We start from the raw sequence: 26606 nt of genomic DNA, 5'->3' as shown, positions 1-26606 counted from the left end.
ACAGAAAATAAAAAGCAATGCTTAGAGGCAAAAAGTTGATCTGTGTCTCTTTTACTGTATATGCACATATTCAGATTGTTTCTTGCTTGGGGTGAAGGGTCCTTTTTGTCATTAGAATAACTGTCTTTATGCTGCTCCAAACTCTTCCAGTGCTCATTGTTTATTTATGCATTCCATCTTAGCACTAACACCTTTTGTGAGGCTCACCTCAGGCAATCCATGTATATGGAATGATCTTATTTTCAAAAACATTCTGACATTTGCGTTAAAGCTTTTTCAGAAATGGTAACCTGCCATTGTTCTCTCTCTCTCTCTCTCTCTCTCTCTCTCTCTCTCTCTCTCTCTCTCTCTCCTTGCTTTCTATTCTACAAGTTTAATCACCATCTTAAGTCATGTAGTCTTTCAGGGGCAACTTCTACAGCTTTGAGCAAACAGAGATGGGGTGAGAAATGGCAGCATCTCCAAGCAGCCTGGGCCCTTTGCACAGATTTGGCTGCATTACCTCCTGGGAAGTCTAGATCTGGTCAGTGTGGTTATGAGTGCTAAGGACTGTCAGCCATGGATAACCTCCCAGTCACCAGCAAGCAGAGTTTGCTTTATCTCCAATAACGTTTACTTGCTGTTTTTTGTTTTGCATTAGTTTTTTTTTTTTTAAGTACATTGATGTTTATATTTTATGCTGCTAGCTGTGGCTCAGAAAGAGACCTGCCAGACTCTCTATTTCACTCCGTGCCCCATTTGTATATGAAGTGGTTCCCCATGAGCACCCAAAAATCACACTCAGCTCTGTCATATCAGCTTCATGGCCACATTTATCAAGATTATCCCAGAGTGCCTTGCAGAAATGAATATTAATAGGGTTCATTTAAAACCAAGAGTGTTACTAATGCTTTTTCCTGTACGTTAAATGGGAGGAAACAAGAATTACACAAACCACAAAAAAAGTCAGGGTGGTTAGTATAGTTAATAAGGCGAAGTGAAATCTTTGGGCCAGGGGAAATAATGCTGAGCTTTCAGAAATCTTGATACATCAATTTACATATTATTATTCCCGTTGCTTTCTGTCCAGAAGGCAAAGCAGCATTTCCCTGGACATACAACATACTTCCAGGTAACCAGTCCTAAATATTTCCCCTGAGTGCATTCTACCTACCCAACTATTGCGTACTTACTACACAATGTCATAATTAAAAGGAAAATATTGTCACCTCTTCCACACTTTGGTAAAAATGGCTCAGGCAAGAAGAGCAGAAGCAGCTTTTAAAACGTAAGTGGAAACACATTAAATATGGATTGTTTGCATTTTCCTTCCAATCATATCCAGCTCTTTGCATGTAATAGGCCAGTTTTTATCGGCAGGTCGGCTTCACATAGCAAGATAGCTTAGTAATGTTCCTGGAAAGTTTTATTCAATAGCATTTCATGCTGGGATGTGGTTTGCATGTCCAGGAAATGTCATTTTGTGGCCTTGTGCTGAGGTCACATCTGCTCTGAGTTAGGTAGATAGTGCTGTCACTCCCTCCTCAAGCAAGGGTGAGAATCAGACAGAAGCCTTTAATATCTCTTTGTCTTGATAGTTATGCGCTGAATTACCAGCATCCTTATGTTTCATATGCTACATGAATGAAGCAGACAAAATGCTTTTCTTGGAACTTTCTTCACAAGCATATAAATTAGAAAGTTATATTTTAATTGATTATTTTGTTTAAAAAATAAAACCGTGACCAGAGGTGTTTAATAAATAAAAAATAATAGTAATATATGAGAACATCTTTTGTTACTTTTTAATTAAATGAAACAGCATTTTAAGGAATATATTTTACATGATTTTTTGGAGCTGTTAAAACCCTACTTCCATAGTTAATTGTACTCTTGGGATAGATACACATGAGTAATTAGATTTTAGATCAAAAGTTCTACTGTGGAAGCTACCCTTGTCTCTGAGAAAGAAGGGCCATGCCATCTACAAGGACCAGAAGCCCGGCTAGAGCAGTGTGACCTTCCTTAGGCAATCTACCACAACACTCTGGGGTTAGTGATCCATGAACAGACGCACTTTTGTCCCTTGATATTTGAACATATTTGTGGATGTCCCAAATTTGAAAGCATTACTGGTGTCCAATAGATAAAGACCAGGAATGTTGTTTAACATCATGTGAATGTACAGGACAACTCTCACAACAAAAAATCATCCAACTGAAATGTCCCTAGTGCTAAGACTGAAAAATTCTGCACCAGAAAAAAAATGCAAAAAGGTGTAAACTTTCCAATAAGGTGAAAAACTGATAGCCACAAAGGAACTGGATTTTAACACTTCTAGAATTTCTAACAGAACAGCAGGTTGTCTGTATGAATTTTCCTAAAAGCTTGTTCTCCTTATTCTGGAATGTCATTTTGTTCTTCCGAGCATGTATGTTTTAGAGAGACACTTGCATCCTAGTAAGAAAGAAAGAGATAATGCAGGAAGCTTAGTTGATTTAGACTTGCTCATCAATTGCTGGCAGATGCTGATAAGGAAAATAGAATGAGGTTAAATGAGCAAGGTAATAAGAGATACAGAAAATAGCAGACCTAGAATTCTCACCCAGTTCATTTTTTCATCCATAAAATGGAAGTATTAACAGAACCTATCTTCTGTGAAAAGAAACTTATTAAGTGGTCAGCAGGTGTCAGACATCTTTAAATCCCATCCCATGTTATCACCTCTGTATTCTTCTGTAAACCTAAACATAAGAAATTCCCAGCGTGATAAAATCATGCATGTTTTAAAATTATGCAGACTTTCAACCTGAGAATATTCTGGTTGTCACTTAATATCCATAAACATAATGTACAATTAACTTCCGGTCTAAGTGAGCTGATAATATGAATAAATGTTATTTCTACTGTAGAAGTATTTAGATGTCTATATTAAGAAAAATGAGGAAAGAATATTGTTTACTTTGAACATAAATTAACCCGCCATTTATATCCATGTGTAACCACAGAAAGAATGACCCACACTGAAAAAAATTTCAAAATAGTAGTGGTCCTTTTGTAAAATAAGGAATTTATTCCATTTAAATGTTCAAGTTTGTATTTTATATTTTTGTGGCAACAAAAACATACAAGCTCTGTTTCCTTCTTACTGAATCACAATGAAATAGTATTTCAGGAGCTGTACTTACTGAGAATAACAACAGTTTTTTAGTTGGTATCAAATATTAACATCGATTTCCATTAGTATTGCTTTATTTCCTGTGGTATGTCTCTCTCCATCATATGAGCAATTGACACTATGACAATGTAACACTTATGTTTTGTTCCCAGTGTCTCCGCTATAAGAATAGGCACAAGAAACCTCATGTTGGGGTCATACAAGCTTCACTGTTTATTTTTTAAAAGACTGAATTTGACTACGAGTTATATTCACTTGCCCCATGGATTTTGATTCCTTCCGTGGGGAAAGATAATTCAGAAGTCTGCTGTATTTCATCAATCGTTAAGTGAACCTTGGACACATATGATAAATTGATGTTCATTAACAAGAACCTTGTAATTCAGAAATCACTTGTTATACCCCCAATCAATTTGCCTTATTATTGCCTAGTGCAGATCTTCAGAAAAATATACCTTTTTCCCTTTATATAAAGTCCAAATGAAGTTGTCAGGAAGGACCCTACCATGATTAAATCTATCCAAATCAAAGATGTTCAAAGTGGTATCACTGTTTGATGTAAGGGTTTTCATCATTTTCTGTATAATTGTTCGGACAGGCAATGGAACAAAAAGATGACAAACAACCAACAAAATCAGGATGATGGTATACAAAACTAAATAAGAGCTGGCATGCAGATCATATGCATTTTGAGATTATTTGTTTTTATGAAAAAGAAAAGCAATTTTTTCTTTGATGCAGATTCACGGTTATCCCCGTGGCAGTCATGTTGCCCTTGCTTCCCCGAGACAGGGAGTTGGGTGGCTGTCCTCTCCTTCCATTTGCTTTTCAAGGCAGTCACATTGCTCTCATCAGCCTTTCCATTCTGAATTCTTCTCTTCTGTCCTGAATGCACCCAGTCTCATCTGAATTCTTCTCTTCCAACCTCCGTTCCTTAAGCCCCATTCTAGCAGTAGGAGGAGCATGTAAGGGAGTTTAAATTCTTTTCAATCTGTAGAAATTTCTAGAATGAACTCAGAACCAGTGTCATGCCTGAGGGTTTCTCACCTCTTGATATGTGTACCTGTGTAGGACAGAGCCATTCATACACAGCACAAATCTGCTTTCATTCTACATATGTCCTTCCACTGTTCAGTGCACTTTCCTTTCTTTTCTTTTTCGTTCCACTTCCAATAAGTAGAGAAGGGAACTAGGGCATGTTTTTACCAAAAAGAAGCAAGGTAAAGTAGGTAGTAGATAGCAGCTAGTACCTGGAGCGTGAGGATTCAGTATGACACAGGACTTTGGTGATGTAAGTTGAGAGCTAAAAGGAGGACTTTGAAAGGTGCACCTTAGAGACAAGGTGGTCATTGAAAACTAAACTGCCACCTTGCCTCCAGAGGCAATGCACCTGTCATTCATACTGCAGCCAATTTGCCGTTTCTACGTTTATCTCTCTTGTGCAGCAGGCTCCAAACTCTCATAGGTTTTTTTTTTTGTACTCCTTTTTGTGATGCCCAAGCCATCAGAATTGTTAGACACTTCTATGTAAGCATTTTATTCCCAACCTCTCTCCATTCGTTATTTTAAAATAAGTTGATACAATAATATTCATAAGAGAAGCAAAGTTCTACAGAGCAGTAGCTTTTGCTCTAAACCATAGTGCTTCTGGAAACTGTCCGGCTTTCCAGGGTGGTACACGGCTTCCCCGTGGAATGTAGACCCTGGCGCCTCGCCACTGAGAGAAAATACTTTACTGGAATGTGGATGGGTGCTTTAAAGTCTACTCTTTGAGAATGAATAACAGCTTCTAGTGGAAGGTTTTCCTTGAAGGATGAAATTTTTTTAAGCAAGGTCTTGACCCCCAAACATTTTCTTTGCATGACTAAAAATGTTTGATAATAAATGATCACGAGGTGACTACTTTTAATTACCTAAACCGGAGGGAGGAAAAAAAGGGTGCTTCCATAAAAAGAATTCTGAATGACAAATGTAGATTTGCTTCTATGAAAACATCCAATTCAACCATTTCCAAAAGATTTAATTATTTCAACATGTATTATTGAGCTTTCATAATAAATCTCATTCCCCAAAACATGCTTCCAGTTACAGACTTATGATTTTCTACACCTACAGTTCTCTGAAGACACCTCTATACATTTAACTGTGGGCTATTTCAAACACTGGCAGGGAAGAAAGAAAGAACTTGGAAATGCATCAAATGTAGTAACTTTTTTCTTCCTCTTGCATGAAAATCTGAAGTAAATGTTATGTAAAATATTGTAATGCTCCCGTAAGGTTGGAAATTTAATTACACAAAAGAAATTATACAAATGTGGTTTCTCAGTCAATCATAACTCTTGCTCAGTACAAGGGAAGGCCTCAGCCTTAGGCTTATGAATTAGAGAAAATGACAAGTATTTGAGCAAGGCTTGTATTCTGCTTCTCCTTTGCTTTTCTGACTTGCACCTCTCTTACTGGAGGTGCGACAAATAAACAGCCTTCAATTAAAAGTGAAAGTACTAAGAAATTGTGGTATATATCTAGAAAAGGGAAGCTAGGCTTTAAATCACCCAAGAGCACATAAATTAGAAATAGACAAAAAGCACTCAGGGTCTTGCACTGGTGCAGAAATTAGTATTGTTTGCATGCTTTAGGCTACTCTACAGAGATGTCACAAATTAAAGTAGGAGTTTTTGGTTACTTATTACCTCCCCAAAGTATATATTTACAGAGACATATCTTCAGTCCTTCACTAATTCACTCATTCATTTTCCCTTCTTTTGTTCGAAAATATATTAAAAACCCAGTCTCTGACAGTCCAGTTGTCACTAGCCTGTTCAGAGAACAGTCTCGTTTATTATAGGTACAAAAGTACTTTTATGCCAAACATCATGCTAAGTATTTCATATGCATCATCACATTTGGTGTCTAAAATCCTATAAGGTAGATTAATTTGCCAATTCTGTAAATGAGAAGCCAGTTCTGAAGTCCAATATCCAGCTACTAAATTATATACTATAGGTACATATGGAAAGAAATAGTTTCTGCCCTTCTTCAAACACTCCTGAGTTATTCCTATGCTCAGGGCATTTATTATACTCACAGGTTTGATTGCTAGACCCTGACCTCTTACTTGCATGATCACAAGAAAACATTAACCACAGGACTAGGAAGGCTTGGCCTAAGGAGACATGCTGGTTGATCTCTGAAATTCTCTTTTTAATAGAATTTCTCTTCTGAATAAAATAAACTATCTTCTTCATATTTTCATATATATATATATATATATATATATATAGAGAGAGAGAGAGAGAGAGAGTGAGAGACACAGAGAGAGAGATACGTGAGAATACAGATAAAGTTGAGAAATAATATATAACTCTATTTTTCTCAGCAAATGGAAAGAAGTAATATTATAAACCAAGAATTTATAGTCCAACCTGTTAAATACACACTGCTTATTTTTAATCTTCTCCCACTTTATGTCTGATAATTATCTTCTTAAAATGGTAGCAAACTATGTTAAATTTTTTCTTAAAGAGTATGGAAAACATACCTTCTGAGTCAACCATTAGAATAAACTGAAGCTAGGTAAAAACATCATATTGGACATCACTAACATATACAGAAGCCATATTCAGTCTCTAAGTCCCAAATTATATTGTAACATGTACCAGGCCAAGAACAGCTATACAGTTGTGTAATGGGACGTATTTTACAAGCCCTACATAAAAAATAGTCACGTTACTATGGAATTCTAATGCAATTTTGTCTTCCTTCTCTGTTTTCTGAAAAAAAAAAAATAATAAGATTATCTAAAATTGATACAAATGTATAAACCAGCGCCTACTGGCAAGCACAAGGTTGCCAGTTTGATCCCTGGTCCCTAAATAAATAAATAAATGTGTAAACCACAATTCTTTCACTACATGATTTAATCTTTTATCTAACATCCTGGAATCTAGAAAATTGGCACATGATATTTTTATCTTTTTTGAACATACAGAGAGTGAATTATGAAGAATTTTTCTAGCATAAAGGAGCCTTACTAAGAAGAAAGTACAGTATGGGGCTCCAAATCTAGGTCTCCAGAACCCTCCACGCTTCTGTAACTCTGTGCTTATCTGGGTCAGATCCTATTTTCTATTCAGAGCCACATATTTTCAGTTTGTACCCTTTACTATTTTCCCCAAATGCTCCCTTGTTGGCCTTAAAAATAATTTATGTACTAGGAATATATTCAGAAACTTTATGTTTTTCTTATGAAGTAGTGATTGTATAATAAAGAGACCTGCAAAACACTAAATATATAACCATTCCATTTCACAATGAGAAATTGTGTAATATAGGTATTCTCAACCTATATTAGAAACCTTATTTGTTCTGGTAAAGTATAATTTTGTATTCCAGTAAGAGAGATCAATGCAGAGGTCCTGAGTCCTTGCATTGATTATATAACATAATTTCCTTAAATAATTCCTGAAGCATTGTCCTCCTGTAACAGGGAGGGAAAAAAATCTTCAGGTACTAAAGATACCAAGACAGAAGGGGAGCCAAAAATATAACTGACGACTCATTCTATGAGCTGTGCTATTTACTAGCAAGCATAAGCAATTGGAGAGAAACTTGGTTATAGTATTTGGACCACAAAATAAACATTTTAGTGTAATGTTTCCTCAGGCAGTTTCTAGAAATATCTGGCATGATTTCATGATGCCTGTAGTTGTAAATATAGGTTGTAACCCTTGGCTGAAAGTGCTGTTTTGCTAATTCAAACAGTGTTTTACACCATCTTTCCATAGATTTTACAGAGTGTTTGTTTTTATGCTATGTGTCTCATGAAATTATGAAATTCACATCTGAGAATGTCTTTCTAGGTTATGTGACTTGCAGAACAGAGATATGAGACTTCCAAACTCTTAATACCAGAGGTTTATGGTCCAACCTAGTTGTGCAGGTGGGAAACTTTTAACAAATGTCAAAGACAAATGTGAGGCATGGAAGAAGGCAAAGACATCAGTATCACAGGGCACAAGAGGAGTTTCTATACTACTAATAGAAGATGTTGAATGTCAGGCAGAAAGCGATAATGTATCAGAAAATTTTTAAAAATGGACAAATAGGGTAAAGAAATTGTATGGTCATAGTAACCACCAATCAAAATCTCTCCTGCACAGCGAAGATGACTTTCATTCAACTGTCATTATGAACCATGAGGGACTCTGAGATACCCTCAAAACCACTTTGCAAATTTCAGGCTAGTGAATTGCTAAACAAAAGTTGCAAAGTTTGCTCTTCTTGACGATGTTTTAGTCAGATTAATTAATGCTAACTATGCCAGCAGAGACTGCTGATCTGTCATGACTCAGAAAGCCTAATCCAGCTAAGGTGGCCCTCAGCGACATAGCAGCAGTGGCATTTAGATCCCACATCCACCACAGTTTCACAGCTGGGTGGAACAGACCTCAAGTAATGAATGAATTTTTTAAGGAGCATGTCTACCTATGGCTTATCTCATTTTTCACTACATTTTCTTGACCACTGCCCAATTCTAGCATCCCAAAGTCACCTCCAAGAGGTTGGGTGATGTAGAGAAGATCACTGGATACTTGGCAAACACTGAGTCTTCCTCACAACCCTTAAAAAATCAGACAGACATTGGAAATGCCATTCTGAAACATATGGAGAAAAGCATACATATTTTTCCACTTCATGGATGGACAAAGATATGGATCATAATTTTCTGAGTACAAACAGGACTCACAGAAGTGTCTACATAGATGACTAGCTTGGAAACCAAAGATTAAATGCTAATGTGTTGGTCTTTGGTTTTGCATCGATTTGGAGAATGTGAGGCATTTGTGATATTATAATGAAGGATGTTAAATAAAGAAGAGAATAAATCTGCTTTTGGGAAATACACACATCCATAAAAAGAGTCACATTTTCATTTCCCCATCTCCTATTCCCTCTCTTGTCTATTATCCTTTTGGCAAGGCAATTTGAAATTCCCTTCAGTCTACTATAAGTAAAATGTTCCTCTTATTCCCACAAGGACCCATAAACTAAGATGTACTTTGAATCAAACAGGTTAGCCTCTGATTGAATGAGAGAGAAACGTTATAAAGTTTTTAATGTGTTGATGCTGGTTTCAGGTGTCAGGAATAGCCATAACATCTAAATTACACGCGCGAATGTCCTAATCCCAAGTAATGTTATCAGCTAGCACACTTTTGTTTGGTTGATAATTTTTCTTTTTTACAGTGTTTTTAAGACCCTTTTAAAAACATTTATAATAATTTACTCTACTTTGCAATTAGATTTAGTGATTAGAATCTTGCTTACTTACATAGCTGTTTTCCCCTAAATAGATGGCACCAGCTGGCTTATCGCTGAAACCTGATCTGCCTCCCAAAGCTGTCAGAGAGGCCAGCAGAAGGCAGAGCCTCATCAGTTGTGCAGCTTCGTGAAAAGTTAACAGAGGAGCAAAGTTTGACATAATAGTTCTGATTGTGCTGGGTTTATATTAAATATATTGGAGAAGATTTTCTTTGAAACTTACACCTTGGCTGTGCTGGGTATACTTTCAATTTTCATGGCAGGAAAGAGGCTGAAATGATCTTCTCTGGCAGCCTCTAATCATTATAGGAAGGGCAAACAGCTAAAAATGTGCAGCTTGGAGTTGAGCCATTTGGGGTATTTTACCATCAGGAGAATGCTGTGGATGTGTAATTAATGGAAGCAAGCTTTAGCAAAAGGGTAAAAGAGCAAAGTAATCACAAGTGGCCCTGAGTATTGTTCCTCTGTAATTTTACCCATGGTGTTGAATATTCAGTAAGTTATTCATTTGTTCCTTTATCACATGATAATAAGAAGTCACATGAAGCGGTGTACTGTTCCTTCGTGTGACAGATAAGAGAAAGTCTCACTGGAAAATCAAAGGCTCTCACTGCTAATGTCTGTCATGACCAAGTTATTTTCCAGTTAAACTGACTTGCCTGAGGGCACAGAAGTGTAGACAGACTAGCAAATGGAAAGGAAGAGATGTGGCTTGAAGGTGACCACTAGGCCCGTTGTCTGTCCATCTGGAGCTGCTTAGAATAGGGTAAAAATACAGAAATTCTACTTAGTACTGCAGTGGACAGACTCTCTGTCTTAGGCAGTCTGTGATTTACTGAGAGCGAATTCCTGTTTATCAGGTGCTTTCCATCATTGGAAATCAGACAGAAGGACTGAATGTGACAGTGTGCCTGCAGTTGAATGACCACCAGGACTCACTCTTCCTGCACTGTGCCTTGCCCCTTGTGACTGCGACAGGATATACAAGATGTGTAGGGACTGTAAATGTGGTTCATGTTACTCCTCAGAGCCTGAGTTTCCAGAAACTAATATGTGCTCTGTACATTTCCAACTCTAAAAGTCCAGAGTTCTAGCTTTGTAGAGAAAATGTGCTATCCCCAGTGACCATCAGGGAGCTCCAGGATAAAGAACTGATGCAGAGCTTAGCGAGAGAAACCCCTCTTCAGTTTCCCCATGGAAGAAGGGCTGCTGCTTTGGAGTCATTCTCAGTGGCATTCGTGTCACATTCTTCTCCTATCCATCCTTATTTTCCCAGCAGGTGAGTCTGTCATGCTTTTTAAAAAAATTTTTTTCTTGTTGTTTTTGGTTTTGGTTTGGTTTTGTTTTTCCTATATGAGCCCAGAATCCCAATGATAGTTAAAACCATCTCTTTCTGGAAGGGTCAGTGAACACATCGTGTTGTATAAGTACCGGCTTTGTGAGACAGATACCAACACAGTCACAGAGGGTCATGACTACCTCGGAAATCATTTGCTTGAGTGCTCAAGCCCACAGCATGTTACTGAGAGACTGCTTTTTGCAAGAATTGATCAGCTCTCCTAAACACAGGTGTTGTGCATGTTTATGCGTGAGACTGGAAGCCAGGTGAGTGAGATTTTGATAGGCAGTGTTTGTTTCCTTAGGACATGGAGGTTTGAATAAAACATCACGGCAGGGTGCAGAAGCAAGAGAAGAGAAATCTTTGACATTTTCTCCATAACATGCCCAGGGCTCTAAAGAAACAGGTGGGAGCTGAAGCCCCTCCATGTCTAACTTCACATTTAGCTCAAGATTAATGAGAGGCTTACCTGTTTTGAGATTTATTTGTGAAAGTAGAAAAAGAGTGGCCTCTCATAGTAACATTACCATACCCCTCTCCTGAGTTCCACAAAGGAGAAAAAGGGGTGAAATCTTATATCGTGGAAGTGAAATTTGTGTGATTCAGACACTAATCAGGCTTGCAGAGATGGATCTAGCTTCTACTGGAAAATTATTTGAGTTTTACAAGTTATAGATACTATCACCATTATTTAGAAAAAATAGTCAAGACCATATAGTCAAATTCTGAATCCCATAATATTGGAAGTGAATATAGCATAATAAAACTAATTTCACTAAACCAAACTCCCATATCCTGCACCTGTGATGGTAAACCTTGTAGAGCTTTCAGTGATACAAACATGACACATGTGTCATAGGTTCGCCACCACTGGATAACCAGTGACCTTTTTGCTTAACACAGATACCCACCTGCCCAGACAATCATTCATCTCTGAGCTTATTCCATGGTCATTTTGGCATTAGTTTAATTCTATGAGTTTGGCAACATCTCACATATCAGCGGTAGATAATTTCTGTGCAATATTAAGACCTTCTTTTACTCTGATACAATCAGAACTGGTTAAGACCTCAGTACTTTCTGATGTTTTGTAATGTTGGCTATGATAATGAAGCTCACAGAGTCTCAGTTATCCAACCAATGAGTTGGGAGGAGAGGTTACACTAATACCTGTTTGAGCTATCACGCAGGTTTATTGCCAGGGATCAAATAAAGTAGGGCACATTCCAGTGTTTCATAAACTGTGAAGTGTTCTGCTATCCCACATAGCATTGTTCTTATTATTAATGTTATATTATTTCTTATCACATTTCTACTTGCTTGTGTCTTCTTTCACTTTAATGTTCATTTGCCTCTCCATCATAGGGCAAACACAGATGATTCAGGATTTTTCTTTATCCTGCCACACCACAAAACCTGCTCAGACTTATCTACCTCTTTGGAATTTTCAAACATATCTAGAATTGGAGAAAGTATTAAGTCTCTTTTAACTACACTTAATATTTTAACAGCTACCGTGTTTTCTATCATCATATGTAATTTCAGAAAAAAATATAATTGGTTTAAGTGTAGTAATAAATTTATAATGGATAACAGTTTGTTTAGAAGGAAATAATGTGAATGCTCTACATGGTGTTCATAGTGGTTCATACTGAGATTTGAGCAGGAAAATCCAAAGAAAGAAATTCTAAAAGCCTCCTGTCAATGCCTTCCTTTGTCTAAATATTTTGTGTTCTAAACCTTGAGCAGTGGCAGGAAACAAATTTTATTATTTTCATTGTATTCTAGACATGTTTTAGTTCAACATGGTTGCTTTCTGTTAAAATCTTACATATAAAAACACTGCATACCTTAAACAACTGGAAAAACACAATTTAAGCTAGTAATATGGATATGAAATCATTTAGTTTAAGGAGTTCTTACAAACACCTATAATTATCATACATACTTTTGATTGCAAAAATGAAGTGAATAAATGAGATGAATGGTACCGAGTTTGAAAATCATGGAGTTACTTATTATTTTCATGATAATCTCCAACTGGCCCTTCTGTTGAAGCAGAGATAAACTGGTTGATCGAAGTCATGATCTTCATCATTTTACCCTGCCTGACCTTGGCCCGTGTGTATCACAGTTCCTTCACTTTTGTCATTAATATTCAAATAATATTCTGGGTTTGTATTATCCTTATACATAGTAAACCAGATACTGCCTCTGACACCTTTTACTTCTAATTTCTATTTTTTTAATTTAAAATTTCTACTTTTGACATTAGGATTTATTGTTGATAATCTCTTATCAACTGAAAAATTCATATATAGCATATATGAACTATTTTCCTTACTTTGAATTTTTAAAATTAAATGGAAGAGAAAAAATATTTAGGTTGCACATAAAATATTTTGTAGGCTTTAGGGATGTCATGACTTAAAGCTGAATTCTGAAGCCTTTGGAGTTAGGAATATATCTTTAGTAGATGCCAAGTATACCACCTGAATTTTTACCTTCTCTAAGAATTATAACAAAGAACTCCATTTAATGTATAAAAATACATTTTTAGAGTGCACAAAAGGAAAAGATATACTTTCATTTTATCCTACAGTCTTAAAGTGCCACTTCCATACTTTGGCATTTACCCAGTTGCTATTTTCCATCTACCCAAAGTAACCTGTTATTTTTCAGCTTCTCTCTGCTTGATACCACTGTTCCTGCCAAATAAAACCATCTGTTCTGGATGGACAGTATCTATCCCTTAAGTGCAAGAAATGAGAGAGATATTTTGCTTGCATCAATGGAAGATAGCAATTTAATTCCTAAAAGCTATTGGTTAATGCAGCATCTGGAAGCTTGCTCAAATTAGCAAAAGCAAGTACCAAACAGCTGGAAAAAGGTCCTGGGAATATGAGCTGTAAAGGAGCTGCTGACTTGTGGAGGAACTGTAGCCTCAATAAACAGAATTAGAATGGTTTCATTTGCACTTCCTTAGCAAGGCAATGACTTGTCCATTGGAATGGCCACTTGACATCCCACAGAATTACTGATGCTGAAGCATCAGTAATGAACAACCTTAGTTTATCTTTTTTGGTTGGTTCTAAAGTGTCTACACAATTAGATTTAAGGGTAATTCTAAATATTTAATAGATGTAGTAAAACTCGGATATATCTTCTTTTAGATAGAAAGAGACTATTAGTATCCAAATAGCCAAGCCACACATGTATCATCACCATAAGGATGCATCTACTGCTCAGTATTGCATAAGCAAGATGGCATTTCTTGGTCCCACAGTTACTGTTTTTGAGTTATTCAGAACAGTCCAACCCAAATTAACTCTCTTTTTCTGGTAACAGCTACTGTCAAGATGAGTTTCTAGGGACCATTTTGCTGTAAATCTGATGCCCTAAGATAGCACTCAAAGGGACACTTAAGAATGTGATAATGTAGGACTCAGAGGCTCCAAAGAGTATGTCTTACACCGCTTACACCTTTGGTTGGCAGAGTAAAATGTCAGCTCCATCTCAGAGGACTGTGGTAAGTAGGGCTTTAGGCACTAACTTTTAGTTACACATACAGGTCAGAAGCTTCTCCTGTCTAATTAAAAGAGGATTAAAAGATAATGACTGCTTTCTCAACCATGAATTTTGTTTGAATATGTCATTTTTATGAGCTTCCCATTCTCACTTCCTTGATTCCACCACATTATCACATTGATGAAACCTAGCATTGCTTTGATTTGTGCATACATTCTTCTAAATAATTAGCATATTATCCTTCTTACCTTGTTATTTTGTTCTTCTTTAATACATGCATAAGTATAGCATTTATAATCCTGCCTGAGAGACACATTTGAGTAACTGATACATTAGTGAGTTTTTTTTTTATCCAGAGTTTCACCTGACATTGAAGGAACCCATCATTTTCATATGTTCCCTGCTCACTCATGAAATCTATTTCTAAATGGAAGCATGTTCCTACAGAACATGATTCAAACACTAATTTCATAGGCTGATACTTCTTCCTTTTTAAGTGGATCCTCGCAGAAGTGAGAACTATTAGAAAAGAAATGATTACTACTAAGTATTTTGTTTTGCTATAAGGTCTCAAACTTCATTGATTCAAAGTAAAGTTACAAAATACCTGATAACATCTGGTGTTTACAAGAGCAGCAAATTATAAAGAAGACCTACATTTTCCTGAGAATTACATCATAAATATGTAATGATGACAAAATTTTATTTGGAAAGCATCTTCTTGAGAACCTAAGAGTTTTTTGTTTCTGAAAGTTTTAGTAAAAATTTCTTTGCTTATGGTTGGGAATCCTTGCATCTTTTTGTCTTTTTTATTACAGGTATAAAATGTCTACACTTTGACTAAAAGTCTGAATATATTGTGGTAATTCTGCCCATTAGTAGAGAAGGATTCAGTGCACACCTTTGGGGTGATTTACTGTTCCTGTCAATAGTAACCATTAGTTATGAATTATAGTGATTAACTATACCTTTGGCTATAACAGGAGCTGCAAAATTATAACTAGAATGCCATTAGCATGTAAATACATGAAATATTTTACCATGTTATCTTGGGAAGGGGTAAGCCAATACTGCTTTATTAGCTAGTTTTAGCATGTAACAAGTAATACTTGTTCTCCTTTAGAGTTTACACATGAAGTTCACAGACATTAATTTACCTGACTTTAATATCAATTCTTTTTTATATTACCTCTAATCTCCAGATGAGGAAACTGAGATTTAAGAAAATTTAAATAACTTGTTCATTTGAAATTTCTTAACATTTAAAACGTACCCTACAATGGGATACAAAGGCAAATATCACAAAGTACTTTGCTGCATTGTGGCAGGCCAGGATCAAATCCCCTGATGGTCAATCTTTTAGACTGTGCTGCATTCTCCAATTCTGTCATTGATCCTGGAAACTTACACACTATGCAGGAAAGCACGTTTTAGTGGTATTTTTTCAGAAGCAAAATACCAAGCTGGATGGATGTTTACTATTTCACATGGTGGCATTTATAAAATATATTTTTATAAATATATAGCCAAGCACAGCTGAAGAAATTTCCTGTGCATTCTAGAATTCTGTTTATTTAGGTACCAATGATTGGACCCAGCTCCTAGACATACAGGGTCTGTGCAGGTTGCTCAGCTGTCCAGGCTGGGCTTGAACTTGTGACTCTCCCCCTGCCTTTGCCTCCCAGGGCTCTGGAATTACAGGAATGTTCTAGCAAGCCCAGCTTTCAGAACCCACCTCATATAGACTCAGCACATTGTGCCACAACCTGTGACATGTACAAATGACAGCTTAAGTGTCTCTCACTTTACCAAAGAAAACTTAGAAAATTAAAGAGCTGAGAGTGTTTTTAACCCGCTCCAATTACCATGCACAGTAAACAAATACACCTTGTTCTGACTTTGAATGTGTAATCACTAGTGAGACTAATCTTTTTGCTAATTTGTACCATTTTGAATGACATTTTAAATGTAATGCCAATAATAACCACTAATTATTTGAGGCTAGGAAATGAGCCAACTGACCACTTTTCTTTCTTACTCTGGAATATTGATTGGTTTCCTTATGTTCATTGGTCGTTTAAAAGAGCAACAATGAAGGCATTAAACTATTCATAGCTGAAATTAGATGAGTTTGCTGACCGAAGGTTATTTTTAAAGCAATGTATACTGACAAATAAGAATCAATGATAAACATCCAATTAAATTACTTCTGTGGTAGCCAAAAGAGTATGTAGACTAAGTAAACAACAATTTTCCACTATGAACAGGGCCCTCTTCAAATTTTCACCCTATGACTGCTTCCCAACTTTCAAGAGTAAGGATTCTTTATGCAACAGAAATAAACTAGTTAGTTAAAGTAAAAAGGGTGATTTGTTGGATCAGTGTAGAATAGCTCACAGAATCAAAGATAAAACAAAAAAACTATAGTAGTCATGCCTCCCTAGACACCCAGGTTGCAGAAACTGATGAAAAGCAATAGTCCTTTCAGGTGGTTGCCCCTTTAAGATAAGAATCGATCTAATTATTACTTCTAAACCATAAAGGAGCATAAAATGATAGATGTCATTTAATTCTCATAAACATGCAAGTCACCTGATACAGACTGGCATTCTCTGGAGATCACTCCACTCCTTTGGTCACCAGATTCACCAAATAAGAACATAGGATACCCTGTTAAATTTTAATTTCAGGTAAACATCAAATAACTTTAATATAATCGTATGCCATATAATATTCAAAAAACATATTGTTTGTCTGAATGTCATTTGTCTGAAACTTGTGTTTAATGAGGTACCCTGTATTTTATCTGGGAATCCTATTAGCCAGCTCCCATCCTCCTTCTCCTAAGACCAAAAGGCTCAGATAATCATGTTCTTCTCATGACAGTGGCTGAGGCACTATATGAGTGAGCCCACTTGTGTGAGCCATCTCCAAAATTCTCTTTGTACTCTAGATGTTGACATCCTATTGACAAAAACAAGCAACAGAGTCCAGTTTTGGAAAAGTGAAAAAACGTGGATCCAGGGAAAAGCATAGAATTATAGTCTGCCATAGGTTGAATTATTATCAACCTGTTACAAATCATCCCTACTAAAAGCCATGTTTTGGGGAAAGAAAATCTGAATGAGCCTGCTTGGGTTATGTACTCATTCCTAACCAAGAGAGCCTGGGTCACTGGATAGATGGTCCCAACAAACAATGGCTGTGGGTAAGCAGTGGTATCTCAAAGGAAAATCAAGGTGGAAAGAGGGTTGGAGTTTGGTGCTAAAATAACAGATATGTACTTTACTTTTGTCCTTCACTTTGCCTACACTTTCGTATACCTAAGAAATACTGTTAAAAAGTAGAAAGGATGAGTTGGAACCTAGACAGTTGTACAAACACATAGAGAAGGTCTGTTTCCCCCAAAATTGAGACAGATCTTGGGAATCAAGTAGTTGGTGGGTCAAAGAAAAGAATCCAAAAGGAGGAGAGACAGAACACTGGTGATGAGCCAGACTGACTTTGCCATAATCTTACTAAGGCCCGTGCATTGAACAGCTGAAGGAGTCTACACATTTAACTTCACCTAAATTGTAGTGTGCTTTTAGAAACTACCATTAACTGAATAGAAAAAACATTTTTTAAAACACAGACTATGGGGGCTGGGGCTTCAGCTCAGCGGCATAAAGTCCCTGCCTTGCAAGCAGGCAGTTGTGAGTTCGATCCCTGGTACCGATAAAAACAAAAAGACAAAAAAAAAAAAAAAAAAAAAAAAAAAACAGAATATGTTTATGTTAATGAAAGAATGTCATACATTTTAATAATTCAGACTTTCAATGAAAACATATTAATAGTTTTCATTTCATAGTTTCATTTCATAGTTTCATAGAAATAAAGAATTATTTCAAAAAATATTTTTAGAAACTTACTGGATGTATTAGGCAAGGATTATTCTTTTTATGTAATACTAGGTAGTTGGTAGAAATCATAGGATGATTCTGAAAACCACAGTATGCATCGCATGTTACTCAACAAATGGTTTTGAAGAAACTGGCTAAAATTATGTGAGAAGAATCTGATTCTGAAATTTCAGGTGATTTAAAGTTCAAATAACCGCAAGCAATTCAAATTGAAAAGAAGAAAAAGAGATCCATATTTAACTAATCTTACGTTAGGAAAGGTAATCTGTGCACAAAATCAATGAAAGAAATCGCAAATGAAAGAGCGGTGGTATAACAACACTGAAAATTTAAATTTCTGCAAAATAAAGATAGTCACAAACAAAAGAATCAGATAATAAATCAGGAAACGAACATGACAGCCAGAATCAGTAAAAATTGCAGTATAAGTAGCTCTCCTTAGAAAGTAAAATAAAGCCAACCAGACTAATTGGAGAGATCACTGAAACTGAATAGAGTGAAAACATTAGGTAAGTAGTTAGTGGTCTTGCATGTACGAAAATATAACAAATCATTCAAATATACTGTGAAGAGGGATTGTTAAGCGATATTTCAGAAAGAAACCAAATTCTCAAAAATATTATGATGAGCAGAGAATTACGGATAAATAAGAATTAAAGTGTATGAAAAATAAATGACTTACACTTGCTGATACAAATAAGTGCATCAGGTTAAACATTATTTCCTAGATACTAATCCCTGATAAAAATGAAATAATGTGAAAAATACTATTTGTTTCATATTCAGAGAAGTTAATATGATGTAGAGAAAAAATAAACTCTGGGATGCATAGAAAGCTTAGGTCTTGGTCTTCATCTTCCTTTGCTGTGTGGGTTTTTTTCCTATTTTTTACCCTTTGTCTACATGTGTAAAATGGTGATAGTGGGAACAGTAATAATAATAATAATAAATACAATACTCACTGCTTTCCAAATTTTTACAAAGATTTTCAAAGATAATACAACAAAGCTTTTGAGCTACTATCTTGAAGCTATCAGTGGTGCTTTAAATTGAAGTTTCATGAATTCCTACAAGAAAATAGTAAGGAACTACTAAAAAGGCTAAAAATGTTTTCTCTGTGTGTATATGTGACTCCTCATCAAAAAGAAAATAAGAAGTGAAAGTTCAAAAAAAATCAGTAATTGATGAAGTTAGACAAGAAGTGCTTCCTGCTTTCTGTGTCCCTCAATTACACAAACACATCCCTGCCCCACCGTTAAACCTTTCATTAATGCCACGTAACATCAGAAAGGGTCGCATAGAGGGAGGAAATAACACGGAAGGTGTACAGAGGGCAGGGGGGAGTTGGCAGTGAGATACGTGATTAGAAGGACAGTTAAAGTAACATTGATAAGAGGCATGTCACTGACCAAAACAAAAACTCATTTTTTTCTTTTTTACCTAATAACCAATATGATACTTATTGAAGTGTAGAGAGAAAATCTGGGGATGAGGGGAGGGGTTTTTTCAAACACTTTTTGAGAACTTAGCAGTATGGTGTAGTGGTCATGACTATAAAGGCCCTTTTTGGCTGTCTTTAGAACTTAGTGACAGGCATGGGGAGCGCTGCAATTATGATTCAGCATACAGCATGGAACAGTGGGGACCACTGTGGGAACACAGAGCGTGGTATTTCACCCTGCAGGACATCAGAAACAGGAGCTGGGGAGGAGGGGAGTGACAGGAAAGGTGGCCTGGAAAAAAGTCAGTGGACAAGCTGAGTAGCTGAAACCTGAAGAGGAGAGGGGCTAACCCTATGAAAAGCTAGAAGAGAAGCATTGCATGTGCATCCAAAACCAGACAGTCAAAAACCAAGGTGTGAAGTGAGCGGACCACATGATCAAAACCAGATCTTGTTTGATCTGACTTCTGACTTATGTGTTTCAGTGAAAGAGCAAGAAATGAAGTTGGAGAGATTAGCAGAAGCCAATCATGAATGACCCATTAAACCTTACTAAGAAGCTAAGATTTTAAATCTTAAGACCAGTGAGATTAACCAAGGAATACTCTACTCAAATAGATAACTTAGAACAAAGTGATTGAAGTGTGGTAGCTGTAAGATGGTAAGCCTAAGAAGAGGAATACTGGAGACAAAACGATCTGTTTTAATTTTCTTGTAATCCTTCGGATAAAAAAATGGAAAGGTCGAAGTCTGAAACAGGGCTCCTGAGAACTTTAAGAGGCTGAGTCATAGAACTGCAGGTCAAATGGGGACAACAAAGGACACAGCAGTCAAGGGCAAACCCTTGTCATTGTTTTGTTTGGGGTTTTCTGACTTTTGTTTCTTGGTCAACTCTTTACATAATGAACCACTCCCCAAGATAAGGAAATGCAACTGTTTCATAAGAAAACAGATAAAAGAAAGTTCAGAGGATCTCTGAGGCAGCTGATGGAGGTGGGCAATACTCACCTGGGAATGTAGGAATGAAGCTGGCCCGAGAAATCTGGGTTGGAAATACTGATTTGGAACTCAATGATAACAGGCCTCAGTTTCTAGAGATATAAAGTAAGAGCACTCAGTGAATGCACACATCAAGAAAGGAAAATGATCAAGCCCTCACTTACACATGTTTAAGGAATAGGATCAAATGAACCCAAAAGTTAAATTCGAGATGCTGCCCAAACGGGAAAAACAATTGAGTCTGTTGTTCTGGAAATCAGGAAAGTAAAGAACTAGGAAAAAAAAAAAAAAAAAAGTTGTAATCAACAAAGTGAAATATTTCAGTATAAAACAGGTTCACAAAAATTGTCCATGGACTTAGAAACAATATGGCTCCTCATGAACTTCTTCAGAGCCCTTTCTTTAGCAATTAAGCAGAAACTCCTCAATACATTCAAGGTTGATGTTGTATTTTGTAATTCCTTCAAGAACTGTGAAAGTGTGTGTGAGTGTTCAGGGGTTTTGTTTGTTTGTTTGTTTTGTTTTGTTTTTGACACAGAGCTTTGCTGTATAGTTCAGCCCGGCTTTGAATGCCTGGTGTAGCTTAAACTGATCTTGAACTGACAGCTATCCTTCTTCAGCCTCCCTAATGCTGGGGTTCCAGACACACATCATGTGTAGTTTAAGAAATTTGGAAAGAGAGCCTGAAGGTTAGCACAACACTGGCATAGGATTGGGAAAGGGATTTCTTCTGAGAACCAAAAGACTTCCTCATAGATATATACTGTGTTTTAGAATTTTGTGCATTTTATTTAACAAATTGAGGCCATAAATCTTTGATACACTGTGTTTGTGTTTCTCAGTCTGAAGTAAATGTTTGCTGGGAAGTTGGTTTTCATAATTTCCTTTTAAAGCCCTTTTTACTTTAGGTTTATATCTAAAGAGATCATCAGCAAGAGACTCTTCTTTTGCATGTTTCTTTTTGTACCTCCATTTGCTGTCTCCCCCACTCTTCTAGTTCTGCATTCTTCCCAGCGTGATAAGCTATGAGATCTGATCCTCCAATGACCTGCTGAGTTTACCTGCTCCAAGAAATATGAAGAAACGGTTTTGAATTTCTTGAAATTCTTTAGTTGGTGATTACGATTATTATTTACTCCACATAGATTTCTGTAAGTGGAGTTATTCACCACCATTGATCTAAATTCAGTCATTAATACCTTCGTTGGAGGAATCTCAACGCTTTTCTGAAGCTTGTCATTGTTAGGTATTTCTTTAGTTGACGATGGTGATGCTTTCTTGAGCTCACATTTCTTCCTGACTTCACTTTCTTGACATAATTTTTCACTTTTGGCATTGTTTCATCATCACAGTTTTTACTTGCTTTTATATAAATCCTTGGCTTTTTTCTGACATCAATGTCTTCCTCTTGATTTTCAACTTTGACTTCACCTTGTAACTCTGGTCTTGTATTCTTAAATAACTGCTCCAATTGTTCATTTTATATGGTGAAAGCAATTTATTTTTTCTTTGATTTCAGATTTGTTGTAGAAACAAATTTACTGGCAGAGTTTTTCACACTGGTTTTTAAATCTACATCATCTGAAAATAAGTCTTCTGATTTTGTGTCCATAGGTTCATGCTGAGGTAGATTTTGTTCTTTGTTTTTCCATTGTGAGGTTATAGCAGGTTGTGTTTGCAGATTTGAATGAAGACATTTCTTGGTTTCCTTCATCCCTTTCCGCTTTTGTGGGAAGAGGTTAAAAGTAATGGTATTTGTCTGTTGCTGTTGAGAAGTTTGATCTCTACTTTTATTTACACATGGGAATTTAGTTGATGAAAGCTGATAGTCTTGGATTTTTGTCCTAACTAGAGTATTTGATTTTATGTTATTGCTGGAGCTTGTTTTGGGTGATTCTTTTATATTGGATATTTCTTGTGAAAATGTGCCAAATTTTTGTTCCAGTTTGGAGGTTTTTATTTCTTTTGACTTTTCACATGTATACATCTTCCTGGTCTGACTCTGTGTCAGTTGCATATGTTATAGCATTCATAGGAGCACTTGGCATTAGTTTTGCACTGACTGACAAGCCTCGTAAAAGGCTTGGCCCTGGAGTCATTGTCTTTAATCCTGTGTGAGGCCAGTCCTGAGGATCACAGGAATTTCTGCAGACATGAAAATAACTACCAACTCAATTTCTGCTTCAGGGAATAGGTCTAAGACCCCGCCTTTGGAGTATATCCACAGCTAAGTCAATCCATTTTTTCTGAGAGTCAGGAATTAAGATCTGTGTAATTTGGTATTCTATATCAACAACACACTGAAAAAAGAACTATCATCTTCTTCAGTTTCTTCTGTTATCAACCTAGTTTCCCCACCTCCAAAAACAACAGTTGAATTTAATTTCTTATGTGCTTTGGCACTTAAAAATACAAATATTTTTTTTTTTCCTTTGAAGATTTGTTTTCTTTCTTGTCATACTGGCAGATCAATAGTTTTACTACTAATAGCTGGTTCATCAACAGGTGGATAAAAATTTCAATTTGTGCAGACTGTTGCTTAGACTGAACTTCTGTAACATATTCAGTGAAAATGTTTTGACTTTACAATTGGACATCCAAAAATGAGTGCACACATTACTTTAATGATAACCTTAAAGTGCTACCATAACAAAGTGAGTACATTCTTCTCTCCAGTTGTTTACTGAAAGTTATTCAAGCTGTACTATAGCTTCATTTAAGGCATTTTTCCGAGAGATGCCTAAATAAGAGAAACATGCAACCAAAGACTCATATTCTACTTGATATTTATTTTAAAAGCACTCCAAAGGTAACTCCATCCCGTCTTCAAAGCTCGAGAAAGGCCATTCTTTTATCTCATTAACACAGGTACCATCTTAGAATTATCTTTTATTGTTGAAATAGGAATTTCATCTATTGCAAGTTAATTACAGAAATGTTAGCTGTTAACATAGGCTGGTTTTGACTAGTAGACTGATCACTGTCCATTAAATTGGCGCAGATTTTCCTTCCAACAGCATACTTAATATTACTCAAAAGGCTACATAGTTCTCAAGCTGCACCCACAGCAGGGACTAGTTTCCACCTAGCCTGGCTTCTCAGATTGTGAATACTTTTAAGAAGTTGGTATACAATAAAATGAAGTGGAAAGTAGGCTTGGTGGTACACAGCTGCAGTTCTGGTATTTGGGAGGCTGAGGCAGGAGGATCACTGTGAGTTTGAGACCAAACTGGGCTACAGAATGAGTTTGAGGCCACCCTGAACCACATAGTGAAACTGTGTCTCAAAAAAGACAAAACAAATTGGCAATGTAAGTGATAAAATGAGATCCTAGAGAAGTGAACCAGAGGAAAGAGGGATCCGTATTTGCATTACAAATATGGTCACATGTCTAACTGATTAACATAAACATTTTCTTCACACCCACTCTCTGAGGTCTAGGAACTGAGTTTACTGCCTTACTTAGAAGAGTCAATATGACTTGGTGGCTGGACCATAACTCTATAATCAATTAACCTAAATTTTATTACCAGTTTGAATAGTGCCTCTCTATTGGCTTAATTTGTGTAACATTGAATTACAAAGCCCTTTGTATAGTATTTATTTTATTTAGAATAGTGGAATGTCCACTTTATATGCTTTAATTTAGTGATATGAACAACTGTTTCTGGGAAGATAATATGTAACCTATTAACTGGTGATTTCGTACTGAATATATTTTTTTCTTGAAATACTGTAGTATTTGTACCCTTTTACTGCATTTTTATGTCCTTTCTTTTTCTTTTTTTTTTCTTCTCTCTTTAAATAAAAAAAAAAGAATAGTGGATACATTTTATTATAGGAATTATTCTCTAGATATCATTCTCCTAACTATAGACATTTTTTGAACATTTGCATATTTAATATTAAAGATTTAGAAATTCCATCCCTTTTTGCTCAGAACATGTCTGTGTATATGTTCTGTGTATATCATGCCCTATGTTGCAACTCAGAGATAACTACAACTTGAGTAATACGGCATCTTATAATTGCAGTAAAGGTTGTTGTTTTATTCTACATTGTTAAGGAGCCTAATTAAAGTACCTAAATCTTGTTTTCCAATGCTATCATTGATTTAGACTTTTATGCAATTTATTTGGAGATGTTTAGAATACTGGACTACTCATGTAGAATTAATAATTGAATATTGAACAATAAAACCAGTGGATATTCAGGAACTCTAAATTATAAACTCAGTCCTGGTTCTTTACGGCACTACTCTTGAAAGACCATAATTCCTCCATGAGCTTCATGATCCTCCTTATAAAGTGGGTATGACCTTTCAGATCCTTATCATAAGAAGTCTGGGAGAACATGTTATAAGTCAGTATACGAACGCAAGAAAATGGCCCTTAATCCCAATCATTTAAAAATGTTACTAGATACTCTACAAATATGGATTGCTAAATAATGGGAATCAACAATAGCCTACTGCTGCCTTTGGGCTTAAAGTCACTGGTTATTATCCAAAGGCCCTAAAAAGTGTCAAAGTAAGAGAGATGCTAAAATCAGAGGAATCCTGCCACCCATTTCCTCCTTGTGACACTCTGGACTGGTCAGTGGCCCAAGTGTCATCAATACCACCTGAAGGGATTCATGGGAACCACGTGGCAACTGTGTCTTTAAGCAGAAGCTGTTTCTGCCAGGCAAGAGAGGAGAGTTTGTATTGAGAAGGAAGAATGAAAAAAAGTAAGACTTTTTGAATATTGAACTCCTTTATAGTTTCTCGTCTCCTCTCCTGGACACATTCTTTCTCAAGGACAGCATAAGCAAGTGGGTAGTGGGAAAATCACAATTGGCCATCTGTGATGAAATTTGTGAGTAATTCACGTCCCACTTAAGCCTACCAATGTGGGATCAAATGTTGCCACCCTGCACACTAATGAAGGAAGTCAGACAGCAGCACAGCTTGCCCTTGGGGACTCATTTTTCACATCACCAAAAAGTAATTTCTGTCATTTTCTGCCATCTGGTAGCCTGGATTGTGATGATGAAATTTCATTTGGGAAGTGTTTAAGAGCACGAGTCCTGGAGGCAGCTCAATCGGAATTCTTTTTCTGCTTCTCACCTGGCTCCATGTATATCAGTAAATAAAACCCTCCTAGGATATCATGTCTTCAGTATGAGAAGCTGAGACGATATGTAAAGTACCTTACTCAAAACCTTAGGAATGGTAAAAGTTTCAATGAAATTAGCTATTATTAAAGTGTTAGAAGTACTGCTGATGGTAGTATTAAAAATAATACTGGTACAGTGTTTTTCCAGTATCTACTTGTCTTAACATAGGCCTTATTAATTCACTGTTTACATTCTAAAGTAGGTCAACCAGCCTGTTACAAAGACCCCATTTAGAGGCTTTCCTTTGTAGTAACCAACCCAGGGCTTCCACATGTAGCCAAATAGTACTTAATATTACTAACAATGTTGCAATCTATACAAAGTAACACTTTTTCTTTCTCTGGCATTTGCACATTTGCAGGGAGGTTGGATGCTTCTCTCTCTCTCTCTCTCTCTCTCTGTCTCTCTCTCTCTCTGTGTCTCTGTCTCTCTCTGTCTCTGTCTCTCTCTCTCTGTCTCTCTCTTTCTCTCTGTAAATATATATATATATATATATATAATTTAAATAATGATAAGAAAGTTATTCTTAATTTGTATTGAAGTATGTGCCTTCTTATTTTTAGATAAAGTTTTCTATCATATGAAAAGAGCTAAGATATTTTCATTATATGAGTCAATCAATGTCCTTGTTACAGCAATCAGGGAACCATGTTGGGAGGGAGTCGCATCTTCTAGTAGTGCTTGAGAAGCTCCTTAGACACTTGCAACAGTTGACAAGTTTAGTTCTTATACCTCAATATTTACCACCAAATTTCAAATTAG

General features: G+C 36.3%; 1 protein-coding gene and 1 pseudogene across 3 annotated transcripts in view; one reads left to right on the top strand and one right to left on the bottom strand.

Moving 5' to 3' along the window:
• Positions 1–26606, top strand: part of Lsamp (limbic system associated membrane protein) — a 764515-nt gene that overhangs the window by 507764 nt on the left and 230145 nt on the right. The gene's annotated exons all lie outside the window — the stretch shown is intronic.
• Positions 19866–26117, bottom strand: LOC111756633 (nibrin-like; annotated as a pseudogene).

This window comes from Cavia porcellus, unplaced genomic scaffold (assembly GCF_034190915.1).
Source record: "Cavia porcellus strain 051 isolate PalLab524CR breed Dunkin Hartley unplaced genomic scaffold, mCavPor4.1 scaffold_15, whole genome shotgun sequence".
Taxonomy (NCBI): domain Eukaryota; kingdom Metazoa; phylum Chordata; class Mammalia; order Rodentia; family Caviidae; genus Cavia; species Cavia porcellus.
Note: the sequence above shows the minus strand (reverse complement) of the source record. Positions and strands in the feature narration are given on the sequence as shown.